This window comes from Trachypithecus francoisi, unplaced genomic scaffold, assembly GCF_009764315.1.
Source record: "Trachypithecus francoisi isolate TF-2019V2 unplaced genomic scaffold, Tfra_2.0 Lachesis_group14, whole genome shotgun sequence".
Classification (NCBI taxonomy): Eukaryota; Metazoa; Chordata; class Mammalia; order Primates; family Cercopithecidae; genus Trachypithecus; species Trachypithecus francoisi.
Genome location: NW_022681459.1, coordinates 37767976 through 37778551, shown reverse-complemented (window position 1 = coordinate 37778551; position 10576 = coordinate 37767976).

Genomic DNA, 10576 nt, shown 5'->3' with positions numbered 1-10576 from the left:
AACAAACAATTTTTTCTGACATAATTAGGTTAGTCCAGGGAAAAGGAGGTAGGGGAGTTTGAGGAGTAAATCAGACACGTTTGGAGAAATGGTGAGCTTGAACGTGCATTTTCTTTTCATGATGTCTGTCAAGCATGAATAAATTAGCACCTTGTGGTTCTAAGTGTTGACTCGTAATATTCCATTTAAATCCAGCTACGATGGAGTTGGCTGTGTTCAGGCTCCCGCCATGCTGAGTCATAGCATCTTCCAATTTAAAAACTACCAAATGCATGACAGTGCTTCTGCAAGTGACCATGAGGTGATTGTCACTAAACCACTGAGATGTCTTATTTAAGAGGAACGAGTGAACGATCTTAGTCTCCACAGCCCTGAAGTAAGAACCAGATGCCAGGTATAGTTGCGGTCTAATTACCCCCAAGTGTCATGGGCTGGGAGTAAGAAGGATAGAACTTCCCGAGCAGGTTGCTGATTTCTCAAAGCTTGTTAGTTAAGAATGTTTTTAAGAGGTGATAAGCGTGTTGCTGAGAAATGATTTGACTTGGATGTACTATGATTCATAAATAACTGAATGTCCTATGCAATATTAAGGGATTATTATACTGGACGATATACATGTATGTTAATTGCTTTCTGCAGAATGTTTGATGAACGTATGACAGGTTGCTATGACATTATTGCTCCTGCTAACTATTCATGGAGGTGAAGATTTAAGGTGTGATACATAAATATACATTATACAATCAGGGACATATAATACTAGCATATTAATTCATGGGGTCGAGCAGGAATGCATGATGTACATAGTTGTAACAGTAATTTATATGTATTTTCCAATCTGACATAGCAGTTAAAATAAATTTATTGCACTTCAAGTACAAAAATCAGGGAATAGTTTAAGTAGAATTTCAGCTTTGGGTGCTGGTTTTGGAGCAAGAAGCTTCTCCCTGGAAATGGTCCCAAGGAGCCGGGTCCTCCGTTTTTGGTTTACAGACCAGAGTAACTTAATTATACTACAAGGACTTCTTCATTTGAGTAGCTTGTTTTCAATTAGGCTAGTAACTGGTTTAAAAAGGATAAGGAGAAAGTACACAATGGATGCTGCTTGGCTCATAACAATAAAGAGATGTTCAACAGGTTGGCCCCAGATTCGTGTAAGTGTAAATGTGAGAAGGTCTGCTACTAGAATTCAGAATGGACATTGGCTGAATGGTTGGAATATCATGCCTTGTTGTTTAGATATGTGAAGTGTTGGAACAACAGCTAGGATAAGAATGGAGAAGACAAGGGCCAGCACGCCTCCTAGTTCATTAGGAATTGAGTGTAGAATTGCACAGGCAAATGAAAAGTACCATTCTGGTTTAGCATGGAATTGCATAGGCAAATGAAAGTTGCCGTTCTGGTTTAATGTGGAATACACAGGCAAATGAAATACACTACTCTGGTTTAATGTGGAATACACAGGCAAATGAAATGCACTACTCTGGTTTAATGTGGAATTGAACAGGCAAATAAAAGGCACCCTTCTGGTTTAATGTAGAATTGCATAGGCAAATGAAAGGCACCATTCTGGTTTAATGTCAGGTGGCTTGTTGAGGGGATTTGCTGGAGTGTAATTGTCTGAGTCTCCTAATAGGTCAGTTGAGAACAGTACTAATATGAGTAGTAACAGTAGAAGGAGAATTAGATCCAAGGAGTCTTTGGTTGTAGAGCAGATGTGCAATTTGGTGAGTCTGATGAGCGAAATTTTCATTGACGCACAAGGCAGATAGTTAGGAAAGGTGAGACATTGATGACATGAAGTCCATGAAAGTCTGTAGCGATAGAGAATATTGAGCCGTATATGCCATGAGAGATGGTGAAAGGTGCCTTGAAGCATTCTGAGGCTTGGAAGAGTGTAAAGTAAATACCCAGGGCAATCATAATGGATAGGGTTTGGAGTGTGTGCTTTTGGTTTCCTTCTTTCAAACTATGATGGGCTCAGATAATTGATACCCCCAAAGCCAAGAGAATGGATGTGTTGAGTAGGGGCACTTCTAAGGGGTTAAAGGGGTAAATACCTGTTGGAGGTCAGCAGCCTCCTAGTTCTGGGATTGGGACCTGGCTTGAATGCTCAGGAGAATCCAGCATAGAAAAAGACTTCTGATAGGATAAATAAAATTATTCCATATCTAAGGCCCTTTTGGACAATTGACAAGTAGTGGCCATGGAATGTGCCTTCTCTGATATTGTCTCATTATGATTGATATATTGTTAATGTATTAGTTAGTAGGCCTAGGGTTAGTAAACTAATTGAGTTCAAGTGGAATCATATGGCTAAGACAGATGTTATAACGAGTGCCTTATAACAAGTGTTACAGAAGTTGTGAGAGCCCCTGTGAATAGCCAAGGGCTGAAGCTTACTCTATCATATGCTTGGGTTTCATGGGTCGTAAAGTGCTATCAAGTGTAAAAACCAAGGATTGTGGTGTCTCACACCTATAATCCCACTTTGAGAGGCCAAGGCAGGTAAATTACTTGAACCTAAGAGTTTGATATCAGACTGGGTAACATGGTAAAACCCCATCTAACCAAAAAATACAAAATAAAAGAAAAGTCAGGCATGGTGACATGCACCTGTAGTCCCAGCTACTCCAGATGCTAGGCTGGAGGATCACTTGAGCCCAGGAGTTCGAGGCTGTAGTAAGCCAAGATCATGCCACTACACTTCAGTGTGAGTGACAGAGCTAGACTCTGTCTCAAAAAAAAAAAAATTGTAAAAACATACGCTTGGATTAAAGCCATGGCAAATTCAAGAATGGCTAGTAAAATCAAGGTGATAAATGGGACTGAGGCTGTGGGTAGGCTAATAGATGTTGATACTAAGGTAGCACCTGCAATTATATGTATAATTTACATTTACAGCTGTAATATTGGCTGTCAATCATATGGATAAGGCTATTGGTTGAATGAAAAGGCTAATGGTTTTGACGATGACCAGAAAAAAGATAAGCAAAACAGGTGTTCCTTGTGGTAGGAAATAAGCAAAGGGATGCTTTTGTTTTGTGACAAAAGTCAGCAATTAATGCTCCTGCTCATATTGGAACAGCTATACCTAAATTTATTGAGAGTTGAGTAGTTGGTGTGAATGGGAAGCGTCCTAGTAAATTAATTGAGCCAATAAATAGAAGACATGAAATTAGTATAAGGGATCAACTTCATCCATTAGTATTATGTGTTATCATTTGTTTTAATGCAGGTTGAATTAGTCGCTGTTGTACGGAGATTAGCGAGCTGTTAATCAGGTGACTAGATGATAGAAATAAAATATTTGGAAATAGGAGATTGTAGCTTCGGGTCTTCCTATTACTGTTGGGGCAATGAAAGGTAAATATATTTTCATTCATTTTATTTCTCAGGGAATTTCAGGTTTCTGTGATTCAAAGAATTTCAGTGTTGAGCTTATTGGGGAGGTAAATTTTGAGAATGTTAATTGAAATAAGATAAAGAGTGATACGATTATAGATAAAATCATAGTAAATAACATAGATGTGTTTAGTTGGGACATTTGACTGTGGAGAAATCCTGGCTCTCAGTCTTTAACTTAAAAGGTTAATGACAATTAGCTTCACAGTGGTATTATGATATACAGGCTGACCAGTTTTTGAAGTGCTTTAGAGGAACTAGTTCAAGAACAATGGGTATAAAGCTGTGGTTGGATCTGCAGATTTCCGGGCATTGTCTGTAGTAAAGGTCTGGTCATGCAGATGTTAAGATTGCTTGGTTTAAATGCTCTGGGATTGCAACTATTTTTAGGCCTAATGATGATGTGGCTCACGGATATAGGACATCTTCTGATGAAATTAGCATATGAATTAATATTTCTATAGGGAGAATTACTCAACCGTCAACTTCAAGTAGCCACAGCTCTCTTGATTTTGTGGGAATTATGTAGGAGTCAAAACTTAGGTCTTCATAATCTGTATATTTGTAGCTTCAATATCATTGATGCCCTATAGTTTTGACAGTAAGGGAGAGGTTATTAATTTCATCTATGATGTATTAGAACACTTAATGATGGGAGAACAATTAAGATACTAGCAAGTAACATAGTTCATATTGTCTCTACTTCTTGGGCATCGATAGTGCTTGTGCAAGATAATTTGTTAGTATCAGGGAGGTAATATAAAGTACTAATGAACTAATTAAGAAAATTATCACAGCCAGGTGCAGTGGTGGCTCACACCTGTAATCCCAGCACTTTGGGAGGCCGAGGTGGGTGGATCACCTAAGGTTGGGAGTTCAGGACCAGCCTGATCAACAAGGAAAAACCCTGTCTCTACTAAAAATACAAAATTAGCTGGGCATGGTGGCACATGCCTGTAATCCCAGCAACGTGGGAGGCTGAGGTAGGAGAATCACTTGAACCCAGTAGGCGGAGCTTGCATTGAGCCAGGATCGTGCCATTGCACTGCAACCTGGGCAACAGGAGTCGAGAGTGAGACTCCATCTCAAAAAAAAAAAAAAAAAGAAAAAAGAAAATGATCACATGGGTGTGGTCATGGAAATGAAGAAGTTCTTCCTTCTGTGATAGGTGACATAGCATCTTGGAAGCCTAGTTTAAATGGATATACCATAAAGATATAAATAATTTTAACGTGTAAGTTAACTTTGACAAAGTTATGTAATTATTTTTACTAATATATTTTAATTGAGAAAGTCATAGTGATTATGAAGCTGGTTTGGAACCAGTTTTAGGAGGTTTGATTCCTTCCTTTCTCATCTAGGATTTTACGTAAGCTGGTTCTTCATACGTGTGGTATGGTGGTCTGCAACCACAGAGTCATTTGAGGTTTGTAGTTGATAATTCAGCTACTAAAACTTCTTCTTTTGAAGTGGTCATAAAAACATATTGGTATGACTGCTGTTAGTGAGATAAATGAACTTATAGACAAGACGGTGTTTCACGTTGTATATGCGTCGGGAAAACCAGAGTATTGTAGAGACTTTCAGAATAACCCAAGGAAGTGCGATGGGGATAAGGTTAAGTTTACACCTGGAAAGATAGTAATACGGTGAAAATAAGGAAGGAGACCATTACTACTCCTGCTGCCCTCCTTCCCCCACCTTGCCTAGTTCACAAGACAGGAGGAAAGAGAGAAAGAAACAAAAGTAAGATAAATAGCCAGACAACCTTGGCAACACCACCCAGCCCTAGGAGTTAAAAAAAGTGATAACAATAACATCAACCCCTGACCTAAACTACTTGTGTTATCTGTAAATCCCAGACACTGTATGCAAAAAAAAAGCATTGTAAAACTTTTTGTTCTGTTAGCTAATGCATGTAGGCCCCAGTCACATTTCCCACGCTTGCTCGATTTATCATGACCCTTTCACGTGGACCCCTTAAAGTCGTAAGCCTTTAAAAAGGTCAAGTATTTATTTTTCAGGGAGCTCGGCTCTTAAGACGCGAGTCTGCCAACACTCCCGGTCTAATAAAAAAACCTCTTCCTTCTTTAATCCGGTGTCTAAGGAGTTTTGTCTGCGGCTCGTCCTGCTACAAAGAGCTTAGCTCAGATTCAGTCTAGTGTGTAGCCAGAGAATAGGGGGAATCCATGCATCCTTGGTTCAGTAATAACCTTAGTTAAGTGCTATTGTTTTCACTTAGGAGGTTACCTTTGGTAAAGAAGGTAAAAAGCCAGAAATATCAGCTGTATGTCCTGGCTAAAATCTGATAAGGAGGAATTTGTGTGGAGTCCTAGCAAGGTAAGTAAGCAACAACGAGGAAAGGGCCCCAGGTGGGGGAGAGCAATAGTTCTGAGAGACAGCTGATCACTAGCATGACATCCTGCTCCCAAATGCCTCACTCTGCATGGAACCCCAGCTGCACCTCGTTCCGCCGGTAGCCCCTCCAGCACAACCCTATAAAATTGCCTTCAGCCCCTGCCACTTGGCAGACGGCCCTTCTTTGCTGTGCTGACCATTGCACTTTTGTACTTTGTACTTTCTCTAATAAATCTGCTTTTCTTTACCCATGATTGTCTTGGGCAAATTATTTTACTGTCCACAATGTTGGTCCCAGCCAGTTACACCTGTGACAAAAGGTAGGACGTGTTTTTGGTAAAAACGTTATAAGAAGGCACAGGAATGTGGGTTTTGTTAAAATAAAAATAAAAATAATTGGCTGGGCATGCTAGCTCATGCCTGTAATCCAAGCACTTTGGGAGGCCAAGGTGGGTGGATCATGAGGTCAGGAGATGGAGACCATCTTTAGTAGACATGGTGAAACTACGTCTCTACTAAAAATACAAAAAATTAGCCAGGTGTGGTGGCATGCCCCTGTAGTCCCAGCTACTCAGGAGGCTGAGGCAGGAGTGTGTAAGTCCTAATAAACTCACCTATTCACCAAACTGGACTTATTCGAGTCATTCCTTTGTCTCGTGGTTCCTTTCCCACTTTGGGGGCAAGTTCCTGTCTCAAGTTTGTCCGAAGAGTGGTAAAGGTGATGGTGATGATGTCAGCAGACAAATGTCAGCCCTGCTTGGGGCCAGGGTACACTGAGAGACTGACGACATTCCAGTGAAACTCCAAATTCTGTGCTGGAGAAGTCATTGATTTGTGAAGAAAAATTAAAGGAGGCTGGGCACAGTGGCTCAGGCCTGAAATCCTGGCAATTTGGGAGGCCGAGGCGGGTGAATTACCTGAGGTCAGTAGTTGGAGACCAGCCAGGACAACATAGTGAAACCCCTTCTCTACTAAAAATACAAAAATTAGTTGGGCATGGTGGTGGGCACCTGTAATCTTAGCTACTAAGGAGGCTGAGGCATGCGGATTGCTTGAACTCAAGAGGTGGAGGTTGCAGTGAGCTGAGATAGTGCCACTGCACTCCAGCCTGGAAGACAGAGCGAGACTCCATCCCACCCGACAAAAAAAAAACAACAAAAAAAAACAAAACAAAAAACAAAAAAAAAAGCAAAAAACAAAACAAAAAGAAAAACCAAAACAAAAAACAAACAAACAAAAAAAAACAAGCAAAAGAAAAGCAAAACCAGGTGCCAGGAACACTTTGTGGTGCATTGAGGAGATGAACCAGCCTGCAGTCAAGAAACCCCGCCTCTCTGAGCCTCAGTTTCCTCATCAGCTGGGACAGGGAGGCTGGACAAGATGATACCTCAGGTCCACCTGGCTCTCTCCTCTTGTGTTCTGGAGACTTGGGTTCAAGCAACACTGACCTATGTGTTTTCCTTTGTGATGCTGATGGATGGGCTCCCCTAGGCTCTGGGCACCTGACTTCACTTCCTCATGATCCTTCTTCCAGGGACTCAGGGAGCTAGGCCTCCATGGCGCCTTCTGCTCGCTCTTCTGGTCGGTCATTTCTCTGCGACCCCAGTGCCCAGTGGCCCCTGAGGCACTCAGGGAAAGCTTGTAGACATCTGGCTTGGCCCGAGTGCAGGCATGGTCCCCATCTAGCAGCCAGGGCCCACGAATGACATGGGCCACACAAGGCTGACTAAGATCAGAGGGACCTGTGTGTAGGTTGAGAGAAAGTCCATGAGAAATAGAGGAACAGAGAGAGACAGCCAGACAGCAAACACCCTCATCCAGTCAACAAACACCCTCATCCAGTCAACAAACACCCTCATCCAGTCTGCAAACACCCTCATCCAGTCAGCAAACACCCTCATCCAGTCTGCAAACACCCTCATCCAGTCTGCAAACACCCTCATCCAGACAGCAAACACCCTCATCCAGTCTGTAAACACCCTCATCCAGTCTGCAAACACCCTCACCCAGTCTGCAAATACCCTCATCCAGTCTGCAAACACCCTCATCCAGACAGCAAACACTCTCACCCAGTCTGCAAACACCCTCATCCAGTCTGCAAACACCCTCATCCAGACAGCAAACACCCTCACCCAGTCAGCAAACACCCTCATCCCGTCAGCCCTCTCATTTCACTCAGACTCCTGCAAAAGCTTCCAGAATGGTCTTCCCTGTTACACGGCCCCTGCCACTATCCCAGCCCATCCTCCACACTGGGCCAGTTTGACCCGTAAGAACATAGATTTCTTCAAGCACCTGCTTCCATGTCTTCAATGGCTTCCTATTACTCTTAGCACAAAAGCCCAGAGCCTTCATGCTGTCTAATGTAGGCTGCTGTGGCCTGAGTTCCCCTGAAGGGAGAGCCCTAGGCAAGGATCCCATGCAGATGATTTGTTTGGGAAGTGATTCTAGGAGCGGGACTGGGAGACTGGGAGGAATGACCCAGAGAAGGACAGAAGGCTGATGCCTGGAGAAATTCTTGATAGGGTCACCCATGTGGGCGATTGGAGACCTCCTGAGGAGTCTTCAAGGATTGTCCTCAGAATGTTCCTCTGCAGGGAGGAGAGAGGGAGGCCTGTAACCACTGCTCCTGTCCCCCATGGGCTTGTCCCAGTGGGCATTAATTATCTGTATTTCCATGTATAGAGCCTGTCGGCACCTTGGCTGGAGCCCAGAGCAGGGGCAAGAGATACAGAATGCACAAAATCACCCCAGAACCTCTCCTAAGTCATTCATAAATTGCACCCAGGGCCTCCTTAGTCCTTTTTTGTGTAGCATCCTGCAGAACACTTGCCTCAGTCCCTGTAACTCTCCATCAGCCAAGGTTTCCCTGACCTTCGGTTGGTTGGTCTATTTCTTCCTCATGAAGTCAAAAGAGCCATGGCTACCGACTTGCCTAACACCCCAACAATGTGTTTCATTTGTTTGTCAGTTATTTTCACACATTTCACTTCAGCTTTGAATGTTTCTGGCACTGAGTAATTTACTTCTTCAGTGATCCGTCCACCATTTGCCCTGACACTTAGAGTTGAAATGCCATCATTCTACCTGCATTTGATGCGATTCCACTGTACTGCTAGTATTGGTTAAAAATTTTTCAGTTGCAAGCAACAGAAACGGAATCTAGCCATCTTAAACAAAATAGAAGATTCATCGGATGAGAACTAGAGCAGTTCAGAAAACGGAAGCAAGAACAAAATCTACAGATTTCGGAAGGACACGAGCAGACCATTACCAACATCGGGAAAGCATGGTTTGCCCTTTCAGGGCTCTGCCCGTACCTGGCTTAGCTCCACACGCTTTGATTCCTGGTGTCTCTGATTCAAGTTTCACATTCTCAGTAGACAGAATAGCTTAGGTCAGTGACCCTTCTTGAACTAATCAGTGAGGCTATGGTATCAGGAATGGGGATGGGTAACAGGGACACAAACCCTAATGGGAAGCCTCTGGCCAAACAGCCACCTGAATTTGTGCTTATTGTATACAGCCAATCACTTGCTACCACACACACACTCTCCTTCTCATACAAACAAAAAGAACTCTCCGTGTCTGTTATGAATCCAGTCATCCCAAGGAAAAAGACAAATGCACTTGTCTCTTCTCCAATGAGAGCCACACACAGCATCTCCACCTTCTGCCTGCTGAAGTTATGTCACAGGACGAGGGCCTCAGCACACTGTCCTCAGCACACGTTTTTCTTTTGGTCCATTGGCAGCTTCTATCTCAGCATTTTGTGCGTGTGTATTTGTAGAAAATAAAGAGGTGAGGTCAAGGCTGCAACCACCACTGACCGTTGCTGCAACTGACACAAGTCTTTCATTGTTCCACTCAATGTTCTTCTTACTTATGGACAAAGTCATTCTCGTGGGGTCTAAGCTCCTTGATGGTCTGGCCTCAGTAAGGTGCTCGACCAAGAAACCTGATTCATACAGACTGAGAGCTGTAGACTGTGTTTGTTTCATTAACAAGAACAACTTAGGCATGGCAGCTTCCATTGATGAGCTTCCTACTTTGTTCTCCTGATGGAAAACAAACAGCTGTTTCCCTGTGGAAGACTAGCCACTCTGGAGAGGTGAACAGGTGAGTCACAGGAATCACTGCTTCTGCTCCCTTTAAACACTGATGATGGCAGAAATCTCTGTAACTCCCTCTCTAACTCCTTCATGAATTTGGTGTTGACTTTGATTAAAATATTTAGGCAGGTATGTAAAACCAATGGCCTCCACTGGTGTATGTCACTGAAATAGTCCCCGTCCGTGGGTCTGGGTGAACATTCTGCAGCTTCCAAGAGTATTCATCGCAGTTATCCACCCAGGAATTTAAAAAATGATGACCAGGTGAGGGTGGGGCCCTGATGGACTTAATCAAAGGTAAATTTATATAGATATTCACTAATGACTTGTGCCCTATAATCTCCCCCTCTGACCCAGGCCTGAGAATTGGGTGACAAGCAGGGACTAGCCAGCATGATGACCTGTAACAGGTATCCACTCACCAGAATGGGGGTTTTGCAAAGTCAGTGGACTGTCTTCCAGCTCTGTTTTGGAACTTTGTTCCTGTCAAATGTCCCTGAGCCCTGATCATGCGTCCTCCTGGTGCCTGACCTGGCGCCTGCACTCTCTTCTCTTCTGGCAGTTACCTGCCTCCCTCACAGTTGACCTCCTGGAATTTCTCCCACCCTAAAGAGACCAGGGTCCCAGCCCCTCCCCTATTATAGAGAGTTCCTGGTTATCCACCGACTCTTCTCATTAAAGGAGCGGGAAATCTTTCAGGC